General features: G+C 39.6%; 1 protein-coding gene across 17 annotated transcripts in view; it reads right to left on the bottom strand.

The window, feature by feature from the left end:
- The window catches only part of Numb (NUMB endocytic adaptor protein), a 123,101-nt gene that overhangs the window by 88,732 nt on the left and 19,529 nt on the right, over positions 1 to 14,840 (bottom strand). For 16 of the 17 annotated variants that reach the window (XM_075948587.1, XM_075948577.1, XM_075948586.1 and 13 more), the window contains one exon: positions 8,004 to 8,140. The gene's annotated coding sequence lies outside the window, so the exon portion shown is untranslated. Of the gene's footprint in view, positions 1 to 8,003; positions 8,141 to 14,664; positions 14,809 to 14,840 lie in introns of those variants that run through there. The other variant, XM_075948582.1, reaches the window with a different exon arrangement.

The following is a 14,840-nucleotide window of genomic DNA, read 5'->3' as shown; positions in this document are numbered from 1 at the left end:
GACCTTAAGTAGTCTTGTACTTTTAAAAAAATAAATTTATTTATAAAAATGTATAAATATAGAAATACATTTACTTATGTATTTATTTGGGGGTAGGGTGGGCAATGCCATGGCATGCACAGAAGTCAGTTGTCTCCTTCCACACGTGGACCCAGGGATCAAATCATAGTCAGTCAGTGTCTCAGTCAGGGCTTCTATTGCCGTGAAGAGACATAATGACCACAGCAACTCTTATAGAAAAAAACAATTCATTGTGGCTGTGATGTAGGTGGGTCTTCTTTCTATGTGTTGCTTTCATTGGTTAATTAATAAAGAAACTGCTTGGCCTGATAGGTCAGAACAAAGGTGGGTGGAGTAGACAGAACAGAATGCTGGGAAGAAGGGCAGTGAGTCAGACTCCATGCCTCTCCTCTCTGAGACAGAAGCAGGTAAGAATCTTCCTGGTAAGCCACCACCTCATGGTGCTACACAGATTACTAAATATGGGTTAAAGCAAGATGTGAGAATTAGCCAATAAAAGGCTGAAACGAATGGGCCAGGCAGTGTTTAAATGAATATAGTTTCCGTGTAATTATTTCGGGTGTAAAGTTAGCTGGGTGGCGGGACGCAGCTCGCAGCTCCTTCTACATGGCTGGCTTACAGTTTCAGAGGGTTGGTTCATTATCATCATGGTGGGACATAGTGGCATGCAGGCAGATATAGACCTGGAGAAGGAGCTGAGAGTTCTACATCTTGATCCATAGGCAGTAGAAGCAATTCTGCGACACATTGGGCATAGCTTGAACATGGGTAACCTTAAAACTGTCCTCCATAGTGACATACTTCCTCCAACAAACCTGTACCTACTCCAACAAAGTCATACCTAAAAGTGCCACTCCCTACCGGGGTCATTTTCTTTCAAACCTCCACAGTCAGGCTTGGTGGTAAGCACCTCTGCTCACTGGGGGTTCTTGCTGGCCCAGTGTTTGTAGTCTTGATATAATTGTCTCTAGTACTCTGTGATTACTGAATATATACATTCAGACTCTGCTGATTAGACACACTGCTTTGGACAACTTTACAAACAAAAGAAAACCTCATTTTTCTTTTCTGCAACAAGGGAGATAATAAAACAGTAACCCATTTCATAGCATTATATAAAGAATTAAGCCACCCATATAAATGTACCTGGCCTGACTTAGTGCATAAATAGCACTAACGTGAGCTGTACGTTGTCCTCTGACCTCCACCCATTTACCAAGGGTACATGTCTATGTCTGTCTCTCTGTCTCTGTCTCTCTTCTCATACACACACAAATAAATGTGAATTTAAAAGACACTGAGTTATCCATGGGAACACAAAGATGTTCAGCATACTATTCTGTATAACTTTGTATATATGTGAAAGGTTTCATAACAAATTGCAGTTAATATTACTTTCCTGGCTTGGCACTCCTACTATACATATGTAATATATAACGTCTATGGAAGAACAGGGTAATGAACACTTCACTGCTTTCTTGCTACAACTCTTGTGAATCTAAAACCATTTCAAAATAAAGGTTAAAACAAAAAAATTCTGATAAATCTTACCTTGCCTTCCTTTATTTTCCATTAACTAAACTATAAAACTGGACAAAGAATTAATTCTATGTAATACTGGAGCATCTAACAGTATCATAGTGCTGTATTCAAACACAGGAAAGTTATATAATGGTAACTTACATCAATAAGACAATCAACCAACCACTATACAACTCTCTATAAGTTTTTTGTACCACTGAATTTTTTTTTTTTTTTTTTTTTTTTTTTTTTTTTGGTTTTTCGAGACAGGGTTTCTCTGTGGTTTTGGAGCCTGTCCTGGAACTAGCTCTTGTAGACCAGGTTGGTCTCGAACTCACAGAGATTCACCTGCCTCTGCCTCCCGAGTGCTGGGATTAAAGGCGTGCGCCACCACCGCCCGGCACCACTGAATTTTTTTAAACCAAGTTTTTTAAAAAGATTTATTTATTTACTATGTATGCAGTGTTCTGTCTGCATTTATCAATGCAACCAGAAGAGGGCACCATATCTCATTATAGACGGTTTTGAGCCACCATGTAGTTGCTGGGAATCACACTCAGCTGGAAGAGATGGCTCAGAGGTTAAGACCACTGAATTTTTTTTTAATTCATTAGAAATTCACCAAGTAAGATTGTTCAATTCTATAAAGGAAGCAGAAGCAAGAAAAACTTGGTGTGTGCAGTTAAGTTGATACTAGTTTTTCAAATTTAAACTGGACACTTATTCCTCAAATAAGTCACAAATTGTTAAAATAAGAAAGAAAACTCCAAACAGACTATAAAATTACTGGCATATTCTGGGAAAAGAAGAAAACAAAGGCCAAGCTATAAATCTTATAGTTTGTCTTATTGTACACTTTTATCTCTGCTTTTGATTATAATTGTGTATTTGTTATTTTGACAGCACAAAATAAAATCCAAAATCTATTTCTTTTCATTCTATTTAGGCATTTCAATACTTTTGACTGTTAACTTCATTAGATAGAGAAACACCTAAAATATTTAGCAAAGCATACTTCAAAGTATGTCTGTGAGGACATTTCTAGAGATGATTGGCAGACAGAGCAGCAACCAAGAAGAAAAAAAAACTGCCCTCAATATAGGTGGCACTTCTAACAGGCTGAGGGGGCGGGGTGGCAAGACAGAACAAAAGGTGGAAGGAAGGAAGGCCGTGTGTGCAAACTGCATTTTTCCTGAGTGAATGGTCTGCTGCTGCTGCTGCTGCTGCCAACTGCCTGAATATCAGACTCCAATTCTTTAGCCTTTCAATACAGACTCAACCAGTACCTGAAGGGGACTTCCAGGCCTTCAGCCTCAGACTTGGGCTGTCTCACTGACTCCCTTGTTCTTACTTCCTACGTCTTGGACTGAGAAGATACCTGGATTCTGTCTTTCTAAGCATGTGCACAGCCACTTCTGAACTGACTAGACAAACTTCAACTGTGTAAGACAATCTAATAACATTCTTTTATAAATCATATATGTATGATTGTATATACTTCAATTTTATTCCTCATCAAAGTCCTAATAACTTTAGACAAGAAGAACTCAAATTTTTATTGAACACTCATCTTTTTCATCTATTATATATTTCCCCTTTGGTTTTTAAAAATAAACCTTTTATCTTTTTAATTTTTAAAATTTTTTTGCTATTATAATTACATCACTTCTCCCTTCTCTTTCTTTCCTCCAACTCCTCCCATGCAATTCCTTGGCTCACTCTCAAATGTATGGCTTCTTTGTTGTTGTCTACATATACATACGTTAGTGCATTTGTGTGTGTGTGCACATGCGTGTGCCTATGTATGTATTCCTAAGTACAACCTGTTCAGTATGTATACTCTTATATGATCTCAGGACCCTGGGTATTAGAAAACCAATTGAGGGCTCTTCCCTGAGAGAGACAATTTATTGTTCCCAGTCTCAGTGCCCCCACTTACCTGTGACTCTTTGTCAGATCTGAGGCCCCAAGCTTTCCTGTTTTTGTTTGTTTGTTTTTTAAGAGGGAGGTTGTTTGTTTGTCTGTTTGGTTTTTCAAGACAAGGTTTCAGTATGTAGCCTTGGCTGTCCTGGAACTCAAGAGACCGGCCTGCCTCTGACTCTGAGGTGTGCACCACCATGCCCAGCTTAAGCTTTTCTTAAGATTGATTTATTTTATTTTATGTGTATGAGTATCGTGCAGGCATGTATGTATTGCACCATGCAATACGTCTGGTGCCAAAGACGGTCAGAAGAAAGCATCAGATCCTATGGAACTGGAATTATAAATGGCTATAAGTCACTATGTGGGTGTTGGGAAATGAACCTGGGTCCTCTGCAAGAACAACAAGTGTTCTTAACTACTGTGTCATCTCTTCAATCTCAACTCTTTCTTTGGTTTTTGAGATGAGGGTCATACTTTATAGCCAGGCAGGGTGACCTTAAACCCTCAATCTTCCTGTCTCCGTCTCTGTAGTGTTGGGATTATAAATATGTACAACACTTGGAGCATGCCTAAATACAAAAACACATACATATTTTGAGACAAAGTCTTGCTATGTAGCCTTGGCTGGTCTAGATTTTACTATACATACAGAATGGCTCAAACTTGCAGCAATCTACCTGCCTCTGCCTCCCAAGTCCTGAAGATTATTACAGTGCATGCCACCATATCTGAATAGCTAAGGTTCAGTACTGGGGATCAAATCTGGGGCTGCACGAACTAAATTATTTATCTGGGTCTGTTAGATGGTTCAGTGGGAAAAGGTGCATATTGCCAAACCTGACAATCTGAGTTCAATGCCAAGGTTACCCAGGGCAGAAGGAGAGACCTTACTCCTAAAAATTGTCCTCTGACTTCCACATGTGTGCTGTGGCACTTCTGCACCCCTGCCAAACACACATACACACACACACACACACACACACACACACTAAATAATCTTAAAGATACAAACAATGGGGCTGGAGAGATGGCTCAGGGGTTAAGAGCACTGACTGCTCTTCCAGAGGTCCTGAGTTCAATTCCCAGCAGCCACATGGTGGCTCACAACCATCTGTAATGAGATCTGGTGCCCTCTTCTGGAGAGCAGGCATACATGCAGGCAGAACACTGTGTATATAATAAATAAATAAACGAATAAATATTTTTAAAAAGTACAAACAGTGACAAATCATATCTCTGAAAGATGACAAGAAAAGCTGACTCCCTATAAAATGCTCTTACAATGTGATGCTGATAGTTTTGCCTTCAAGGGGTAGGGTTGTGTCACTTCCCAATTCTCCTAACCTACATTGACTTTTTTAACTTCTGAAAAAGCAGAATGAAGTAATACTATGTGACTTCCAAGCTAAGTAAAGTAAATCATGTGCCTTCATCCTCCTCTCTCAGAATGTTCTTTCTTGAGTCTAGGAACCATGCTGTGAGAAAGCCAAACAGTCACAAGGAGAAGTGTAGTATAGGTGTTCTGGCTAACAGCCCAAGCTCAGGACTTGGCCAAGTCAGCATTCAGCACCAGACACAGGAGCGAACAAGCATTCAAATGATTCCAGTTCTTAGCCATTGAGTCATATCCCTAGCTACCTCACCTCATACCACATTAATGAGGACTAGCAAACCCATCAAGAATCTTAATCAAATTGCAGACATATATAAGCAAAACAAACATGCCTGCCAGGTATGGTGACGCACACCTTTTATCTCAGCACTCAAGAGGCATAAGCAGGTGAAATGCCGTGAGTTAAAGGCCAGCATGGACTACACAATGAATTGTAGGCCAGCCAGGGCTACAGAGTAAGACCCTATCTCAAAACAAAATAGACACACAATCTTACCAAAAGCAATCTACAGATTCAATGCAATGCCCAGCAAAATCCCAGCAAACTTCTTCAAAGACCTCGAAAGAACGGTACTCAACTTCATATAGAAAAACAAAAAAACCCAGGATAGCCAAAACAATCTTGTACAATAAAAGAACTTCTGGAGGCATCACAATCCCTGAGTTCAAACTCTATTACAGAGCTACAGTACTGAAAACAGCCTGGTACTGACATAAGAACAGACAGGAGGACCAATGGAACTGAATAGAAGACCTGGATATCAATCTATACATCTTTGAACACCTGATCTTTGATAAAGAAGCAAAAAATATTAAATGAAAAAAAGAAAGCATATTTAACAAGTGGTGCTGGCATAACTGGATGTCAACATGTTGGAGAATGAAAACAGACCCGTATCTATCACCATGCACAAAACTCAAGTCCAAATGGATCAAAGACCTCAACATAAAGCCAGACACACTGAACCTTATAGAAGAGAAAGTGGGAAGTACACTTGAATGCATTGGCACAGGGAACCATTTCCTAAATATAACCCAGCAGCACAGACACTGAGAGAAACAATTAATAAATGAGACCTCCTGAAACTGAGAAGCTTCTGTAAAGCAAAGGACACGGTCAACAAGACAAAACGGCAGCCTACAGATTGGGAAAAGATCTTCACCAACCCCACATTGGGTAGATGACTGATCTCCAAAATATACAAAGAACTCAAGAAACTTGACATCAAAAGAACAAATAATTCAATAAAAATGGGGTTCAGAACTAAACATGAACTCTCCTCAGACGAATCTCAAGTGGCTGAAAGACACTTAAGGAAATGCTCAACATCCTTAGTCATCAGAGAAATGCAAATCAAAATAACTTTGAGATTCCATCTTATACCAGTAAGAATGGCCAAGATCAAAATCACTGATGACAACTTATGCTGGAGAGGTTGTGGGGAAAAGGGAACACTTCTGCATTGCTGGTGGGAATGTAAGCTGGTACAACCCCTTTGGAGGTCAGTGTGGCAATTTCTCAGAAAATTAGGAAACAACCTTCCTCAAGACCCAGTAATACCACTTTTGGATATATATTCAAAGGATGCTCAATTGTGCCACAAGGACATGCGCTCAACTATGTTCATAGCAGCATTGTTTGTCATAGCCAGAACCTGGAAACAACCTAAATGCCCCTAGACCAAAGAATGGATAAAGAAAATGTGGTACATTTACACAGTGGAGTATTACACAGCAGAAAAAAATAACGACAGTTTCAATTTTTCAGGAAAATGGATGGAGCTAGAAAACATCATTTTGAGTGAGGTAACCCAGACACAGAAAGACAATTATCACATAGGTGGTTTTTAAACATAAAGCAAAGAAAGCCAACCTACAAACCATAATCCCAGAGAATTTAGATAACAATGCGGACACTAAGAGAGACTTATATAGATCTAATCTACATGGGAAGTAGAAAAAGACAAGATCTCCTGAGTAAATTGGGAGCATGGGGTCCTAGAGGGAGGATTGAAGAGGGGAGGGAGAGGCATGGAGGGGAGCAGAGAAAAATGTAGAGCTCAATAAATATCAATAGAAAAAAAATAAAAATAAAAATTGTGTTGGCTGAGCTGTGGTTGCTAAGATACTGCATGAGTGAGACCTTGGCAGTTCAGGGTGGAGGACCAAGGCAGGTGACAGAATATGCTATGCAGAGAGAGCTTGAGTGTGGAGTTTATTGAGAAGAGAGACGGGCCTGGGTAGTAGTGGTGCACGTCTTTAATCCCAGCACTCAGGAGGCAGAGGCAGGTGGATCTCTGAGTTCGAGGCCAACCTGGTGTACAAGAACTAGTTTTAGAACAGGCTCCAAAGCTACAAAAAAACCTTGTCTCGAAAAAACAAACAAACAAACAAAAAATAGATAATTGATGATAGATTGATGCTTTAAAAAATACTAAATCTACAATAATTTGTAAGAAAATCCATAACTGTCATATAAGTTCATAAATACATTTGAAAATGCTAAAAACACAAAACTGCCCTAAGTTTTACCACTAATATCTTCACAAATATTTTATAACACAAAAAGTATATTACCCACTATTTAAGAGTTGGATGCTTTGTTTTTACCAAGAAAAAAAGGTTAAAAATGTAAAGACAGGGGACTGGAGAGACAGCTCAGCGGTTAAGAGCACTGGCTGCTCTTCCAAAGGTCCTGAGTTCAATTCCCAGCAACCACATGGTGGCTCACAACCATCTGTAATGAGATTTGGTGCCCTCTTCTGGCGTGCAGGCATAATGGAGGCAGAATGTTGTATACATAATAAGTAAATCTTAAAAAAAAATTCTCTTAAAAAAATGTAAAGACAGTTAACTAGTTAATCTAACAAAAAATAGGAAGAGTGCTAGAGAGACAGCTCAGTCTTTCAGAGCCTTGGCTGCTCTTCTAGACCCAGGTATGATTCCCAGCACCCACATGGTAGTTCAAAATAATCTGTAACTCCAGTTTCAGGAGATGGACTGCACTCTTCTGGTCTCATCAGGCACCAGGCATGCACATGGTACACAGACATACACATAAAATGGAATTTAGAAAAAACAGGTAGGAAGGACTTTTCCAGCAGTTAATAACCCATGTTTCCATTTCCCACTGTCTTCCACCTACCTGTATGAAGAAGATTTCTGAGGACTGTGGCCCACCAATATTCCAGTCTGTGGCTATGTATCAAGATTTTGGTTGCCAAAGTGGCTGTACTGGCAATCTCCCCTGGAAAATGTTCCTTGGGCTCCAAAATCTGAAAACTGCAAGGAAAGAAAATTCTAAATATAGATACCTCTTTTTAATTTCAATCCCTTATAATCTACCTCCATAAACTGAAAAGGCAGCTGGCAAGATGGCCCAGCGGAAAAAGTGCAAGCCTTTTCCACTGAGTTTAATCCCTGAACCCACAGTAGAATCAGAGAATCAATTCTCCAGTTTCCCATTGTCTTCCACATGCACACTGTGGTACGCACCCCTATCATGTACACACATGCACACACCAATATGCAATAAATAAAAATGTACAGGCTGAAAGAAAATAACAGCCTCTTAAGGCACACAGAGACAAGTTTCACTAAGAATGGGAGTCAGATCATGTTAAAATAGAGAGGGAATACTCTTTTGTTTTGTTTTTTTTTTTAGGGCTGTCTCCTTATGAACCCAGGCCAGTCTAAACCTTGTGATCCAAGTACTAGGATTACAGGTGTGCCTATCTTACCTGGCCCCATCTCTACTTTCTTACGAGCAACTACTGATCCTAATTAAGACATGGGTTTTCTGTGCCTGATTCTTTATACCACAAATCTCATGTGATGGAAACTGAGGAGATAGGATTACAATTTGGAGGGTCTGGGTCTAGACTCAGTTGTTATTCTACTCTGCTTTAAGAGCTCTGATACACCCCTCGGTGCAGTTCTTTCTTTAAAAGAGAAGATTAAATCAGCAATTCCTAAAATCCAGAAATTCACCTAAACAGGAGCCAAGTATGACAAGACAATATGTATCAAGTTTCAACTGTGCTTAATATGAGTTGCCGTTACTAGTTTCCCAGGTTAAATTCTCCTTTCATTATAGTATGAGAGACAACATAGTAGTAGTTGTTTTTTTAAATGTCGTGACAGAGTCAAAGCAGCTGTAAGAGTCCACTGCTGGGACTACAGGCATTAGATCAGATACCACACCCAAGTGGGGGACAGCCAGTCTGGACTTCACAGTACGCTCCAAGCCAGCCAGAGCTACAGAGGGAGAACCTGTCTCAATATATCAAGTGATCCATGCCTATAATTCCAGCACAATGGAGATGGAGGCAGGAGAATCAGTTCAAAGTCATCCTCAACTCCACAGTGAATTCAAAGGCAGTCTAGGCTATATATATAAGATCTTGTCTCAAAACAAAACAACAAAAAAGTTATGAATTCTATCTTAAGAGTTTCTATTGCTGTGATAAATACCATGACCAAAGAGCAATTTAGGGAAGGGTTTATTTCAGCTTTCAGCTTTAGCCCATGTGGGGAAGTCAGGGCAGCAACTGAAGCAGTGGTTATGAAGGAACACTACACACTGGCTTGCCTCCCTGGCTTATTCACCACTGGCCTAGGGGTGGCACCACCTGTAGTAGGCTAGACCCTCCCACATCAATCATTAATCAAGAAAACACACTGTGAACAAGCTTGCCCACAGGCCAATCTAGTGGGGATATTTTCTCAATTGAGGTTCTTTCTTCTCAAACAACTCTGGCTTGTTTCAAGTTAACAGAACACTAGCCGGTATAAAATCTGAAAGTAAACATTCTTAGGGCTTTTACCCAACAGTAATTTTTAGTATGTAGTCTAATTAGCCACATTCATCACACTGGAATTAAAATATGCCTGTGTTAAGAAGCAACACAAATTTATCATAAATGATATAATGGTGTTGTTTCAGAATAAAAAGGTTGGCAGCAGCTAACATTTATTGGGTACTAGTTGACAGTTTCTCCTAGACAATTTCTATGAGTTAAGTCCTTTATCCTGACGGCTCATAAAATGAGGTATTAATACATTAGTTCATTTTGCAACTAGGAAAACTGAGGTACAGTGAGTTTAGGAACTTCCAAGATCACAAAACTACTAAACAGTGGGGCTGAGACTGTTAATATTTTTATTTTTTTCGAGATGCTTATTCTTTTTCTAATGATAGTGGGTTGATGGGAAGGAGTTGGGGAAGGGAAATTGTAATCAACATATTGTATGAAAAATTTATTTTCAATAAAAAATAGTTGTTTGATCTTAAAAAAATAAATAATAAAACAGATCAGGATACCTGACTGTAAAGCCCTTTATTTCTTTAAACTAATTTTATTTATATAACTCAGATTTTTTTCCAAAACTGGAAACATTTGCTGCAAATAATTTTGTTAGCAGAACATAGAGCTTTTTATTATGTGGGCTAAAGATAAATCCATAGTGCTCTCAAAGACCTTCTAATGTGGCACGGCAACACTGAACTGACACAGTTAACCAGGGGATGAATATTTATTTATTCAGCATGCACATGCACAAAAAGCCCTGGGTTCAGTCCCCAGTACTACAAAATACTATTACTGATAATGATGTGGGGTATTTGTAATTTTCTTCCTCTCCTCTTTTGGGGTACTGAGAACTGAATCTGGGGCCTACCACTGAGCTGAATCCCAGCTCTCTTTCATTACCTTGAGTTTACAAGTACACAGAAAGGGCTCATGTGTCCTGAAAGGAGAGAAACAAAGCAGAGCTAACAGCTGAGTAGCACTAACAATTTGTTTTGCACAGCCACCTACTCTCAGATAAGTTATAAAAGGAGAACAACAGCGGAACTTCATTCCACTACCAAAACAACTTCAAGTGTAATTTGCAATTAGTTTTAGACAACAATGTGTTTCAGTTTGTTTCTTCATTTGGCCTAATTCTTCAACAGACTAATGTTTTTGATACTTTACTTTCAATTTTAATGGCTGCATTATAAAATAGACTAAATATAGTAATAAAACACTAGAGAAGTCAGGCGATAGTGGTGCACACCTTTAATCCCAGCATTAGAGAGGCAGTCAGGAGAATCTCCGTGAGTTCGAGGCCAGCCTGGTCTAAAAGAGCAAGTTCCAAGATAGATTCCAGAAATACAGAGAAACCCTGTCTTGAAAAGAAAAAAAAAAAAAAAACACCACAAAGAAATGATAATAGGCACGACAATTGCTTTTCAGAAATGTAAGAAACCACAGTGCTAGTTAGAATACCTGACATGTATTTAACCAAACTTAACACCAAAAGTAGACATTTACAATTCTGAGATAAATTTCACATTCTTCCATGACAACATTTCCCTTCTGTTTCTGTAACAGCAAAATATGTGAAGCCTCTTTATTGTCATTTCAAAAACAAAAAACAAAACAAAACCCGCTAACCTCCACAAACACCTGCACATACCTATGTGTACACTCATGAACCCATAAACACATGTAAATAAAAAATAAGACAAAGGCTCTTTAGCTAAGATTGCATAGACTTCACAATTTTCTTTCCTAAAAAGAAAAAAAAAATCATCATAAATTTCCTAAGTCCAGGAACCTGACTTGTTTTCAAAAAGAAAACAGAGCCAGTCAAACTCTGTAGCGGGTCTGGAGAAATGCATGAGATCTGAAGCATCTAGACCCTAAGCATACACATAAAAAGCCAGCCAGGGCTGTGTCAGGTATCTGTAGTAGGAGACGGGCCCATTGGCCAACATTTCTAGTCAGTCGCTCTAATTCAGCAAAAGATCCTGTCTGGAAAAAAGAAAAAAAAGAAGGAAGATTCCTCACACCGATCTCTGGCCTCCATACACATGTACCTACACACACACACGTGCACACATACATATACTAAAATAGTTTGTGTAGAAAGAACAAAGTAGACATCAGATGATCCCCTCAACTCAGAACATAAAGAACTTCAGTATGTACACGTCCAGAAAGAACGTGTACACACAAATGTAGAGGGTATGGTTAGGGTCTTCAAAATGAAAAGTGCATTCAGATCTTAACAAAAGGAAGGGAGATTATGACATCAGAGCACTTGTCACTACTTGTGAAAGCAAAGGGGGAGGGAGGAAGGAGAGAGAACACAAAGATTATATGCAATTAAAAGACAAATATTTGATTTAGAGACTAGAAATGGATAAAATAACTGGTACCACAGAAATACCAATCAAAATACCCACTTCAAGAGACTTTAATTAAGACAAATACAAAAAATAAGAACAAACAAACATCTCCATCTACCACATCTTATCTAAACTTAACCAGGAATAAAGAAGTAAGAGCCCGGGCTGGAGAGATGGCTCAGAGGTTAAGAGCACTGCCTGCTCTTCTAAAGGTCCTGAGTTCAATTCCCAGCAATCACATGGTGGCTTACAACCATCTGTAATGAGGTCCGGTGCCCTCTTCTGGCCTTCAGGCATACACAAAGAATATTGTATACATAATAAATAAATAAATATTAAAAAAAAAAGAAGTAAGAGCCCTATTATTTAGAAATCAGTAAAAAGCAAACTAACTTAGCATAAGTACAAAGGTTTTTTGCTGTGGGACAATGCTCTTGTACACTGTAAAGATTTGTCACTTTTATTAGTTTAATAAAATACTGATTGGCCAGTAGCCAGGCAGGAAGTTTAGGTGGGACAACCAGACTAAGAATTCTGGGAAGAAGAAAGGCAAGTGATGCAGTCACCAGCCAGATAGAGAGAAAGCAAGATGAATGCCTTACTGAGAAAAGGCACTATACCATGTGGCTAATCATAGACAAGAATTATGGGTTAATTTAGTTTGTAAGGCCAAACAGTTTATAATTAATATAAGCATCTGTTTGTTTTGTTGGGACTGAACGGCTACAAGACTGGGTGGGAAAGAAACTTCTGTCTAGTTTTTATATTGAAAAATCGATACCAGAGGCTGGGATGTTTCACATTTGATAAGAGTGCTTGCCTAAGTAACTCTAGGTTCAATCTCCAGCACCACATAAACACCTAGTAAATACCTGGTATGTAGGTGAGGTGGTAAATGGCTCCTGTAATCTCAGCTTTTACAAGGTGAAGATAGTAGGGGATTTGGTGGTGGTAGATACTTTGAATCCCAGCACTCAGGAGGCAGAGGCAGGTGGTTTGAGTTCAAGAATAGTCAGGGACGGGTGGTGGTGGCGCACACCTTTAATCCCAACACTCAGGAGGCAGGCGGATCTCTGTGAGTTCGAGACCAGCCTGGTCTACAAAAGCTAGTTCCAGGACAGGCTCCAAAGCTACAGAGAAACCCTGTCTTGAAAAAAACCAAAAAAAAAAAAAATTGTCAAGGCACTGAGCTCCCAAAGTGGGAGGAATGAGAATATGAGCAAAGAAGTCAAGACCATGATGGGTACACCCACTGAAACAGTCTACCTGAGCTAATGGGAGCTCACCAACACCAATCAGACTGGGAAGGAATAAGCACAGGACCAAACAAGTTCCTCTGAATGCAGCTGACAGTTGCATGGCTTGGGCAGATTGAGGGGTCACTGGCAACGGCACCAGGATTTTTCCCTACTGCTTGTACTGGCTTTTTGGGAACCTATTCTCTTTGGATGAATACCTTGTTCAGCCTAGATACAGTAAGGAGGGCTTGGACCTTCCCCAAAGCAAAGTGCCTTACCCTCTCTGAGGAGTGGATGGGGGTGAGGTAGAAAAGTATGTGGAGAGAATGGGGAGGAGAGAGTGGGAACTTGGATTGTTATGTTTAATGAAAAAAGATAGTTTGTTTTCCTTAAAAGAAAACAAAACAAAAGAATGCCCAGGGCTACACAGAGAAACCTTCTTGGAAAAAATAGATTGCAAAATCAGAAGTTCAAGGTCATTCTTGACTACAGTAGGTTAGAGGTTACCCTGGAATATGTGAGACCTTGCTTCAAAAATTCAAATAGGGGCTGGCATGATGGCTCAGCAAGTAAAGGTGTTTGTTGCCAAGCTGACAATCTGAATTTGATTCCCACAACCCAAATGGTGGAAGGAAAGAAGTAACTCTTGCAAACTGTCCTTGACCTCCACAAGTGCACCCAACACTAGGAAGGAGAACAACCCAAGCTAATACTGAGAACCTGTCTCAAAAAGAGAATTAGGCAAGCATAAGGACCAGAGTTTGGTCCCCAGAAGCCAAGTAAAACTAAAACAAAAACCAAAAAAACCAACAAACAAAAACCTGGACATGGGGCCCCATGCTTGTATTCCCAGTGCTGGAGGGGAGTCATCAGGAAGATCACTAGAGTTCCCCAGACAGCTGGCCTACTCTGCTTGGAGAGTGCCCGAGGAATGCCAAATACACACAAACATATACAGACCTGAAAACAATGCTATCTTGCCCCTCACAGCCTCAAAGAATGGTGTGACTCTGGTATTTACCCTACCTACTTAGGGCATATCTCAGAAACTCATTTCATCAAATAAACAGAGATACTTAAGAACTAAATCCAAATACAGGCCTAGCTGAAACTCCACTAGGCCCAAGAACTGAAAGTTTCTAGGTGCGGGAGCAATGTTGCAGCTTAGGTACAAATTTCCTGGGATGCTGTCCTCTAACAACTTATGCAGCAAAAGAGTGCCAACTCAAAGCATTCTCTCTCCAAAGAATACCAGGACATCTATCTTCAACTGGTAAAATCACCTGTGAAATCTTTAAAAAGAAATTATTTAGGTTGCAACAAGCATTAAGGAGAGGAATTATGGGGGAAAAAATCAGTGCATTCCACATGCACAATGAATAATAACTTACAATTTGCTTTAACTCCATGAGTAAAGAAGAAATCAGTCAAAAACATTTATAATTCAACATAGTGTGTGCCTGCAATCCCAGCATTTCAGACTGAAAGCCAAGGTGAGAAGGTCACAAGTCTGAGGACAGCCTGCTACTACACAGACAATGCCTACTGGGAAAAAAAAAGTTTTTAA

This window comes from Microtus pennsylvanicus, chromosome 14, assembly GCF_037038515.1.
Source record: "Microtus pennsylvanicus isolate mMicPen1 chromosome 14, mMicPen1.hap1, whole genome shotgun sequence".
Taxonomy (NCBI): Eukaryota; Metazoa; Chordata; class Mammalia; order Rodentia; family Cricetidae; genus Microtus; species Microtus pennsylvanicus.
The sequence above is the reverse complement of the archived record's forward strand: the minus strand, read 5'-3'. Positions and strand labels throughout refer to the sequence as shown.